General features: G+C 41.6%; 1 pseudogene; it reads right to left on the bottom strand.

Moving 5' to 3' along the window:
- Nucleotides 1-9,819: 9,819 nt before the first annotated feature.
- LOC132486780 (cysteine protease ATG4C-like) lies at nucleotides 9,820-11,511 on the bottom strand (annotated as a pseudogene).
- Between the last annotated feature and the right edge of the window lie 742 nt (nucleotides 11,512-12,253).

The following is a 12,253-nucleotide window of genomic DNA, read 5'->3' as shown; positions in this document are numbered from 1 at the left end:
TAAAAAAAATTATTGATTGTAAAAATGTATCACTCTGAGCTTGATGTCAATAGTGGAGGAGGCTGCAGTGGTGGGAGACCAGGGTGGGTGTGTGGGGACTTTCTGTACCTTCTGCTCAATATTACTGTGAACCTAAAACCGCTCTCAAGAATAAAGTCTATTAAAAACAATATGTTAAAGATAACTTACCCCAAAAGATAAAATCGTGATTCTCATTCAGAAGCAAAATGAGCATGTTGAAGATTACGTTTTACTCAAAATTAGGGAATCAGGCAGATGTTAAAACTGGTTCAAAGGAAAAGTCAAAGAACAGACACGTTCATATAGTGGGAATATAGTGATGAATGTGCCAATGGAGGCAAATGAACTTCTTCCTCAGTGGGGGAGGGAAGTCAACTGAACATCTGTTGGACAGAATAGAATTTGCGTGCCTGTAGACATGTGCATGCCTAGAAAGATCAATCTGCATTTCTGTTATCTATGGGGTACAGAGCTGTAAACTAGTTCCCATAGAATTAGCATCTGGACTGTGGAAGCATGTGCTATCGTTTGCCTTTGAAGCACACATTTTCCCTACACATGCGTACAATAAACCATTAAGACTGTATGGCTCCATGCTGAGAATCCACTGTGTCTGCACAGACTTTGTTAAGTCCGGTGAGGATTGCTTCTTGGGTGAACCACAGAACTGCCATCTCACATGATCTGGTACCTGTAGGAAGATTGAACCACATCCTGACATTTCTTCTGAAACATTATATTCATCCCCTGGGTAGAAGCAAGGCATTGACTTCCTTATTCAGACTTTCTTATTTTTTTAAACAACTTTATTAAGGAATAATTTATCAATCATAAAGTTTACTTAAGAACACAAGTTAATGATGGTTAGTAAATTTACAGAGTTCTGTATCTACCACCTTCAATCATTACAGTTTTAGAAGATTATCATCAACCCAAAGAGAACCTTCATGCCCATTTGAAGTCAATCCCTGTTCCCATCCCAGCCCCGGGCTGTCACAAACTTACTTTTTTTCTCTATAAATTTGTCTTTTCTGTACTTTTTTTTTTTTTTGGCTGCACCATCCCTTTTATGGGATCTCGGTCCCCCGACCAGGGATTGAACCTGGGCCATGGCAGTGAAGCCCAGAATCCTAACCACTAGGCAACCAGGGAAATCCTCTGAACATTTCTATAAAGGAAATCATATAGTATGCGGTCTTTCATGCCTGGCTTCTTTCACTTAGATAATTATTTTAAAGTTTGTCCATGTTTTAGCATCTATCAGTAGGTCAAACATTTTTATTTCTGAATGAGTATTCCATTGTATGGATATAACACATTTTGTTTATCCATTCATCAGCTGATGGACATTTAGGTTGTTTCCACTTTTTGACTATCATGAATAATGCTGCTATGAACATTCATGTACAAATCTTTGTGTGAAAATAGTTTCATTTCACTTGAGTAAATACCTAGGAATGAAATTGCTGGATCATATGGCAAACATATTGTTTTAAAATGTTGGTCTTATTTTTATTCATGTGTAGTGAGGCCAACAGATCAAGAGATAATTTTCTTTGAAAAGATGGTCTGTTACTCACAGTTCCCAGGAGAAGGGGGCATGCCAGGCCAGGCAAGGCTATATTGGGAAGCACTGGGTTGGTCAGGAGACAGAAAGGGAAAATGTGAGCAAAGGACCTTATTTTGGCTTCTGCAGAAAGGTACTGGCAAGGCAGGGTAAGTGGATTTATGATTGGCTGGTTTAAATAATTTCAGTAAGTTATGGTGCATAGAGGCTGCCCCTAGTTGTCTGGTACCTGGCCCTTAGGTGATTAGAGCAGGAGGATAGTGGCTCTGTGTGCAGAGCTCCATAAAGAAGGGAGTGGGGGGCTTCCCTGGTGGCGCAGTGGTTGAGAGTCCGCCTGCCGATGCAGGGGACGCGGGTTCGTGCCCCGGTCCGGGAAGATCCCACATGCCGCGGAGCGGCTGGGCCCGTGAGCCATGGCCGCTGAGCCTGCGCCTCTGGAGCCTGTGCTCCACAACGGGAGAGGCCACAACAGTGAGAGTACCGCAAAAAAAAAAAAAAAAGGAAAAAAAAGAAGGGAGTGGGGTTGGGTTTTGGATTGGTTGGTTTGCTGGTTTGCATATGAAAGGCGCCCTCCTGGAGAGCTGTTTACTCTCTAGCTGGACCTGGGAGGGCAGACTCCCCACCTAGTATCTGCAAGGCTCCAGATGTCAAACATTAGAATGAAAAGACATGCTTAATACACATATGTTTCACTTTTTGAGAAACTGCCAAACTGTTTTCCAAAGTGTCTATGCCATTTTACATTCATCTCAGCAATGTACGAAGGTTCCACTTTCTCTATAATTTCATTAGCACTAGTGATGACCTTTCTTTTTTATTATAGCCATTTTACATTTTAGCAGGTGTGACGTGTTATCTTGTAGTTTAATTTGCTTTTCTCTAATAACTGATGATGTTGAGCCTATTTTCATGTGCTTATTGGCTTTTCCTATATCTTCTTTGGTGACATATCTGTTCAGAAATTTGCCCATTTTTAAATTGGATTTTATCATCTTATTATTGAGTTTTAAGAGTTCTTTATATATTCTGCAATCAGACATATAATTTGCTTCCTCACAGCATAGCAGCTGGGTTCTAAGAAAGAGCCTTTTAAGAGGCAAAACGTAGAAGCTGCCAGTCCTTGTACAGCCTGGGCTTAAGTCCAGAATGTCACTTCTGCCACATTCTCTTTTGTGTGGTACGCGGGCCTCTCACTGTTGTGGCCTCTCCCGTTGCGGAGCACAAGCTCCGGACGCGCAGGCCCAGCAGCCACGGCCCACGGGCCCAGCCGCTCCGCGGATGCAGGATCCTCCCAGACCGGGGCACGAACCCACGTCCCCTGCATCGGCAGGCAGGCTCCCAACCACTGCGCCACCAGGGAAGCCCTGCCACATTCTCTTGATTAGAGTTAGTGACGTGGCCAGCCCAGACTGAAGGGGAGGGTAAATGAGCTCCTCTTCTTGTTATGAAGAGTAAAATGCACATACAAGGAGGGCATGAATTGGACTTGGCTATCTTTAGAGATGGGCTGTCACCCTTTCAAGTACTTTAATAATTCTAATATCTATAATACATTAAACAAGTATGGTGGATGTTAAGATATTTTAAATGGTTCAATATAATTTTCAAACATTAAAAATTCTCTTATACCTCTTAGCTCAAATTCCAAATCTAAATCATTTATTTACTCATTTTAAATTGGAATCACAAAGCTAACCTGTTAGATGCTATAATTTGCCAAATTTTCTTAACATTACAAATACTTTAAATACCAAGCAAATAAAGATTGTTCCTCATGGCAGACAGACCCTAAGGTGATCCCCAATGATTTCCCTTGTCCCGGTGTCCATACTTTTGTGTAATTCCCTCCCCTTGAGTGCAGGCAGGACCTGTGACTTGCTTCTAGCCAATAGAATATGGCAAAAGTGATGTGACATCAGTTCCTTGGTTAGATTGTGTTATATGGAAAAGATGACCAGACATTACGCCCATGATTACGTTATGTTGTAAAAGACTGTTTTAGCAGACTGGAGTGAGAGATTCTCCTTGTGGGAGATGTAAGCATCTCTTCATCTTACTTGATGAAGTAAGCAGCCATGTTGGGAAAGCCTGCTGTGGACTGAATGTTTGTATTCCTCCAAAATTCATACGTGGAAATCCTAACCCCCAAAGTGATGGAATTAGGAGGTGGGGTCTTTGGAAGTAATTAGGTCATGAGGGTGACCTCATTAACTTCACGAATGGAACTAATACCCTTATAGAGGAGGCCTCAGAGAGCACTGGTGCCCTTTTTCTTCCACATGAGAACACAACTACAAGCCGACAGTCTGCAACCCAGAAGAGGGCTCTCACTGGAACTTGGCTATGCTGCTATCTGACATCCAGTCTCCAGAACTGGGAGAAATAAATTGCTGTTGTTTATAAGCCACTCAGTCTATAATACCTTGTTATAGCAGCCCAAGTGGACTAAGAAAAAGCCCACATAGCACTGTGGACTCATTTAGAAACGTGGACACCTCTAGAATCTGAGGGAGCCCTCCAGCCAACAGCCAGCAAAAAGTCAGGGTCCTCAGTCACATAGCAGAAAGGAAATACCTTCTACCAACAGCCTGAATGCACTTGGAAGTGGATTTTTTCCTCAGACAAGCCTCCCGATGAAAATGCAGTCAGCCAGAGCCTTGATGGAAGCCTGGTGAGAGCCTGAGCTGAAGACCAGCCAGGACTCCTGATCCTCAGAAACTGGGAGATAATAAACGTGTGTTGTTTTAAACCACTATGTTTGTAGTAATTTCTTACACAACAATAGAAAACTAATATATTATTAATCTTAACACAAAAGTACTAATGTTATGGATGTGATTTACTTTCTTTTTTCTACTAATTCTAATCTTCCTTTAGTCAAAAGATATCTATAAAACAATTATATCATCTATGCAAATTGGGATTCTTATTTTAATTCAGCCAATTGTGGTTGTATATCAGCCAGAGGGATTTTTCTTTAACTGGGACTTGGGATTTGATTTTTTATACTTTGCTAATGGGACATTATGAGCCATTTAATGCAGTTCTATACCTTAAAAGGGATGGTCTTGGGCTAACACATCTCCTAGATTCAAATCACACCTTACCTATTCTTCTGATTTGAATCTTCTACCCTACCCTGCCCTCTCCATAAATTATAGTCCATTATTTGTTCCTTGTTTAAATGTGTGTTTATTTGGCTTTTAAAAGCTATTATAATGTCTTTCTGCGTGACTTAAAGGTTGTTTTAATGACTCTTTCTACATATATCTTATTCTTTTTTTTTTTTTTTTTTTTTGCTGTACGCGGGCCTCTCACTGTTGTGGCCTCTCCCGTTGTGGAGCACAGGCTCCAGAGGCGCAGGCTCAGTGGCCATGGCTCACGGGCCCAGCTGCTCCGTGGCATGTGGGATCTTCCCGGACCAGGGCACGAACCAGTGTCCCCTGCATCGACAGGCGGACTCTCAACCACTGCGTCACCAGGGAAGCCCCATATATCTTCTTATTATTAGTGCTGTTTGAACGTGATCATTGCACTTTTTTCCTGTTTTTCGGGTCACAATTCATGTAGATATTTAAATAGCATTTGTCTGGATTCTGCATATTGCATACCAGAAACAATAAACATTTGATAAAAACTCCAACATGAGAAGATGTGGAAAAACAAACAGAAAAAAAAAGGAACCTGATGGAAGCAAACAGGAACAGAAGAAAAGAAAACCAACCAATAAATAATATCCTTGGGAAAATAATAGAAGATTTTGCATCCATCAGATAAGACTGGGGTACTCTGAAAAACTAACAGTGAACATTTGGAAATTTGAAAAATATGAAAGCTGACATAAAACACTGTGATAGAAGAGTTGGAAAGTCAAGTCAAGGTTATTGTCCAGCAAGAGGAGCAAAAAGAGAAAAGGAAAATAGAACAGAAAGGGGCGGGTGACATGGACATAGAGCATCAATCAGAGAGGTCAGAAATCATAGAAAGAAAAAAAAAAAAGGAAAGACAGAAATTTTCCCAAGGAAAAGTACAAGAAAATTTCCCACACATGAAGAACACAGAGCCTCCAAACTGAAAGGGCCCTCTAAGTGCTAGCAACATGAATAGCAAAACATCCACGAGGAGGCACATCCCTGACATTTCAGAACACCTGACTTAAAGAGGCAACATGAAAAGTTTCAGAGAGACAAAACAGGTTACATATAAAATAATGACAATCAGAGTGCCATAAGACTTCTCAACACCACTGGATAGTAGATAATAATGTAGTTATGCCTTTACAATTACCCAGCCAAACCATGAATCAAGTGTAGGGGTTGATTAAGACACTCTCCTTCCTTAGAGCCTGCTGAAAGCTGTGCTTCAGCAAATGCGGAGAGCAAACAAATGAAAGGAAAGAATATCATTGGATCCAGGAAAAGGAAGCCCAACACAAGAGAAACAGTTTGATGGAGAAGGGAATTCTCAGGATTATAGCTGCACAGAAGGGCTTAAGAGCGACCCATCCAGACTGCGGTAGGAAGGTAGAGTGCTATGGGAGGGAGGCCTCAGAGAAAAAAATGGAAATAGATTATCGAGAAATACGCTCGAGCATTGTGGGGAAAGAAAAAACCTATTGAGAGTTTTTTTTTTTTTTTCTTTTTGCGGTATGTGGGCCTCTCACTGTTGTGGCCTCTCCCGTTGCGGAGCACAGGCTCCGGATGCGCAGGCCCAGCGGCCATGGCTCACGGGCCCAGCCGCTCCGCGGCATATGGGATCCTCCCAGACCGGGGCACGAACCCGTATCCCCTGCATCGGCAGGCGGACTCTTAACCACTGCGCCACCAGGGAGGCCCTATTGAGAGTATTTGACAGAACAGATGGACCACTTGGGAAAATATAAAAGATCAGTACAGAGCAAACAGAATTTTAATAATTATTAATTCCAGGAAAAATAAAAACTTGTATGAGATAAATATAAAACTAACTGGATCATCACTAAACTATATTTGCGTAGCCAAAATAATATATTGACTACTGATTTAGCTAGAATTTTTTATCCTGGAGAAGGAGAGTGGAAGTAGGAGGTGGTAATACAACAGACTGTATTATCTTCCACTTAATAGGAAGTTAATAGTTTCAAACTGATAAATCAAGAAATCGCAGTATATATTACTTAGAAATATGAAGATAAATGCCAGGTTTAGGAAAAAAAGCTAAATTAATTCAAAATATGTGCCTCCAGGGAATAGGGAACTGATATTTTCATTAAGACCTTTCAATATCATTTTGAGCACCTACTATATGCAAGGCATATACCTCCTTCTCCTCAAGATCCCAATCTTCAAAGTCAGTCCACTACCAAAGAGCCATATGGTGACCCCTTTCATTGCCTCCTCCAGGACTCTGCTCCATCCATCACTTTTTTTTTCATTTCCATCATCAGTCAGTCTCTCCCTCTCCACTGGTTTCCTTCCCTTTGCTTATAACTGTGTCCAAGAACTTCCAGCCTGGCAAACTGACTGGCCAACTTTGGCTTCATTCCCTGGATTCTGATCTCATTTCTTGGCACAGAACATCGTTGGAATGATATCCACTACTAATGAGCCCTCGTTGGGCCCAGCTCCAGGACCTCCCACTTAATGGGTACTTGCCAGGCACATAACGCCAGCGCTACCTGTAGCAATGGGCACTGAGAAGTCAGAAGTACGGTAACTGTGGAAAAACAAAAAGGAAAGAGAAAAGGATGACACCAAAAGATGACAGGGTCATTATCGACATTGGGAACTCAAGAGCAGGACATTTGGTGAGAGAAGTAAGGAATATGATAAATTTGGTTTAAAACATTGAGTTTGAAGCTTATAGAATTGGGTATTAATCAGGGTAAGGTGGACAGTTAATCATGATCCTGAAACAGTGAAATATAATGGGAAAGGTTTTGGAGTTAATATATACTAGATTCATATTCTGGCTCTGCCGGTTACTAACTGAATAGGCAAGTCACTGCTCTGAGGCTCAACATTCTCATCTGCAAAATAGGGATTGTATCTTGATTAGAAAGCAAGCATGACAAATTTGAGATGTCACCAGGCAATCAGAACGTGATTCTTTCCGTTTGCCAATGCAGGGCACACGGGATCGATCCCTAGTCTGGGAAGATCCCACATGCCGCGGAGCAACTAAGCCCATGAGCCACAACTACTGAGCCCGTGAGCCACACTCCTGAAGCCGGCGCACCTAGAGCCTATGCTCCACAACAAGAGAAGCCACTGCAATGAGAAGCCTGAGCACTGCAACGAAAAGTAGCCCCAACTCACCACAACTAGAGAAAGCCCACAGCGCAGCAACAAAGACCCAACGCAGCCAAAAAAAAAAAAACAAAAACAAAAACTTGATTCTTATTGACTGTAGTGTGACATCTAGATTGGAGATGTCAGGACTGAAGGTCATATTCTGATTGCAATAGTGCAGAAGATCAAGGATAACGGGCTCGAGGTGTACTCGAGGGAGGGGGCAACCAAGGGTAGAGAGAAATGGGACAGTTTAGGAAATACTCGGGAGGTAGAACTATTAGGATGTTGCGATTTAGCGGTTTTGGAAGCGGGATTGTGGCAGATGATGTCAGTGCTCCACCTGTGTGCTTTTGGATCCCTCTACCATTTTCATGCTGTGCTTTCACTTCAAGCAGCCAACACCTGCGAAGAGAGCCAGAACTCTCTGGGATTACATCTCCCAGGGGAGAGCCCGAGCAAATGACTCCTGGCATGGAAGTATACCTCCTCCAGCTTCCTTGCCCCTGGTCCAGACCGCTCTCAGGTACGACTGTCTCCAGGCTCTTCCGTGGAGTTGAGCCTAAATTGCCCTCCTAGGGACTTTGTTGTTTTTTCGTTTGTTTGTTTGTTTTAATGTTCTTATATCTTTATTAAAGTACTTTATAAACCTGGCTCAGTAATAACTCTTATACTTTTACATCACAAATTTGCCTTTAAATAATACATAATACACTTAGGGCAGATTTACCTTATAGATGGCCTCAGCTTCTAAACACCACTGCACTGGTTTATACAAATAGCAAAAATCACATGGAGGAGCATCTACTGACATCTTTCCTGGTACTTATCTTTAGCTTTTTCGGAGCACAGGCTCCGGACGCACAGCCTCAGCTGCTCCGCGGCATGTGGGATCCTCCTGGACCTGGGCACGAACCTGCGTCCCCTGCATTGGCAGGTGGACTCTCAACCACTGCGCCACCAGGGAAGCCCAATCTTTAGCTTTTAAAACTGCATAATAAGTAGAGTTTCCATAAAATTTCATTTTTGAGATAGGAAACAAACAATTTTGCCTTTATCTGTTGGATTGGATGTAGTTATTATTAATAACGTAAACTTTAAATCTGTGGGGAAAACCAATACTTTACCTTCACTCCCCAGAGAAAGCTCAACAGCAAGCAAAATGAGGAGCCATTGTAAAATCATATTGCTAAGTATTACCTTAACTCAAAATTCTGCTTATGTAATTGTATCATATCACAGCTAAAAATTACTATTTAAAATATCAAGATACATCCAAAAGTATCCTTTGGTTGCATTAATATCAGGAGGCTTAGGCAGCACTGAAGATTCATTCTCTGGTCTTCTGGTCATTAGTATAAACTGAAGCTTTTGAAACTATTTGGTGATCCCATTTTGGGGCCCAATATCATAAAACCTTCAGGAGAATAGTGTACCCAGGTGGAAGAATTTGAAGACTGGAAGACTTGCAGTTAAGGTAGAGTTATCACTAGCAGATCTTAGGGAAATAGGAATGCAGCCAGAATCACTTGATATTTATTAGAAATCAAGATTTACTAAATCATTTCTCTTTCAGAAAAATAGCTTTAAAACTTGTATATTTTCAAATGTTCTTTTTTTTTTTTTTTTTTTTTTTGCTGTACACAGGCCTCTCACTGTTGTGGCCTCTCCCGTCGCGGAGCACAGGCTCCGGACGCGCAGGCTCAGCGGCCATGGCTCACGGGCCCAGCCACTCCGCGGCATGTGGGATCTTCCCGGACCGGGGCACGAACCCACGTCCCCTGCATCGGCAGGTGGATTCTCAACCACTGCGCCACCAGGGAAGCCCTCAAATGTTCTTTTTATAAAGAACATATAAAATTAAGATATTTGTGAAAGTAAACCAGTTTCAAGTATACTTGTTTCTCTTCCTTTTTCCTCCTTCAAAGGATTTCTTCTCATTGAGCACAAATGTGCTGATCTTTACAGCAAGACAAACCCGTCTGTGCTAAATCTTTTTAATCTTTTCTTTTCATCCTCTGAGAAAAGGTCTTCTTCATTGGTTGTAGTAGATGTAAAATCATAGTCTCTGGAATGACCATTTACAAAACTAAATAAGGGATATTTCTCCTTAGAAGAAATTTTCAGCATCTTAGTGATTTCTTCAGAAGCTCGTTTGAAGTCCTGAACATTTCGACAGTAAAATCCTATTGTACAGCTAAGATCCATTTTTCGAAATGACATCTTTTTGGGAGGAGGGCAGTGGAAAGCCTCAAGAGGGAAATCCTTTATGCTGGCATCTACAAAAGATTGGCAGTAATGAGGATCCATGTAAACCAAAGTGTCATCTTGAAATCCAGCAAAGTAATATGACTGTTTAGGTTTGCCACCAATAATACCCACACAGTATTCAAGGCTTAAAATACCCTTTACAAAATCTAAATAGTCGGCATTGTTTCTCTCTCCACCAAGTCTAACAGGAACTAGAATAATAATAGCTTTGTCATCTGTATTATCAGAGGCCATGGAAGCACACTGTTTATCAGTTACATCAGAACTGTAAACTGTACAATGTTGCACAACATAAATAGTTATTCCTTGTAAATCGGGGTGTCTTGCTTCTTCAACTGCTTTTCTTAAAATGTGAGCAACCGCAGCTGGTCCATACCAATCTCCAGCTTTTTCCCCAGACTTCTTTCCATATTCTATTAGTTGGTGTAAACCAAAGAGAGTGAAGGGGGAATCACCAAACCAAGGGATGATTTTCCTGTGATAAATTTCATTTTGCATTTCATGATCATCAGAATATCTCCCGATTGTTTCCTTCAGAGAAATTGTTGGGGTTTTAAGTTCTCTTTCCCCTGAAAGTGACGCTTCGAAAGATGCAGTAAATATTTTTTACAGTGTTGGAAGTCCATGATTCAGAGTCTGAATTTTCAGTGTTCAAAGCCTCAGGCCAGCCAGGTCTAAGCTCTACCAAGGAAGTGTAGTCTGAGTCCTTGAGCCAATAAATAGCATCTGGCCAGTTGTTAATGTACAGCTCCAAGCACAGTCTGTTGTCAAAGCTGAGCCTTCTATTTGAGGAAATTCTTCCCTGTGGGTAAGCCATATTCTTGAAATGAAATCTTTACGAAATTCTTCTACGTTTCCCTCAATTACATGATCTTCTATTGTACATCCTGATCTTGCAGGTAACAGTTCATTTTCATTTTATTGAAATCTTTGCTTTATTGCAGTGGTCTGGAACCAAACCTGCAATATCTCTGAGGTATGCCTGTAGTCTAAACAACTTCATATTTAAAATGGTAACACTTTCCAAGCAATAATACAGGGGAATTTCTACTAAAATATGTCTTTGTTTTCAACACCCAACTATATTTCACATTGTTGCAAGCAGATATAAATTTAGTTTTTAACTTGTCAACTTCATCTGTTCCTGTGGCCTCCCTATTCAGATTCTGAAGAAAAAGCCATCACTTGATTGCATTCTTCTGTAAGTTTAGTCTTTTGTCCAGGAAATGTTCCAGCTCCAGCAGCAACTGCTACAAAAGTAGCCAGCACACATGCAGACGCTCTGACCTCAGCGCCGCAGCTACAGGTACCTCGAGCTCCCCAGCCACCATAGTCAGGACTTTGTTTGATATCAAACACTTGCTTAACTTCCTTCTCTTCCATGTCTCTCTTCCTCACTCCCTGACTGTTTCTTCCTAGTGGCACTTCCTAATTAGTCGCTTTCACATGAATCTTCATCTCAGAGTCTGCTTCTGGGGAGTCCATCCTAAGACAGTGTGGTAGTCATTAATGTTACTTATTAATTTTTCTGCCCTCTGCCTCTGGGCACGTGGTAGGGCTATACTTCCTGGCTTTCTGTGGTTGGGTGTTGGGGCCAAGTTATCAGCTCTAGCCGAGGTGATGTGTGTTGCTTCTGGGCTGAGCATGAAATCGCCAAGATGAAACCCTTCAGAGCTCTTTTCCCTTCATTGTGGTGACCAAGAATGCTGAGATAGTGGCTTATCTCTCAGCCTGGGACCTAGAGGCAGTGTGACAAAGTGGAGCAGACCCCCAGCTCCGACTCAGTAGTCAGAGGGAGAAATAAACTTGCATTGTGTTAAGCCACTGAGAGTTGCGGGTTATTTGCTATACAGCAATACAACCTAGCACATCTTGACAGATACAGAGAGTGAGAAAAAGAGAAGAATCAAGGATGACTAAGATTTCTGACTCAGTCTATTAGATGGATGGGGTTAACATTCTTTGAGCTTGAGAAAAACAAGGAGGAAGAGCTGGATATTTTTTTGTTTTGTTTTTTAGGTGGGGAATTAAGTGCAGTTTTAGACATTTTCAGTTTGAGATTCTAGTGGCAATCTAAACTGAGATATTGAGAAGACTGGTTCTGAATCTCTGGAAAGTGATCTGA

The sequence above is a fragment of the Mesoplodon densirostris genome, chromosome 3 (assembly GCF_025265405.1).
Source record: "Mesoplodon densirostris isolate mMesDen1 chromosome 3, mMesDen1 primary haplotype, whole genome shotgun sequence".
In the NCBI taxonomy this organism is placed as follows: domain Eukaryota; kingdom Metazoa; phylum Chordata; class Mammalia; order Artiodactyla; family Ziphiidae; genus Mesoplodon; species Mesoplodon densirostris.
The sequence above is the reverse complement of the archived record's forward strand: the minus strand, read 5'-3'. Positions and strand labels throughout refer to the sequence as shown.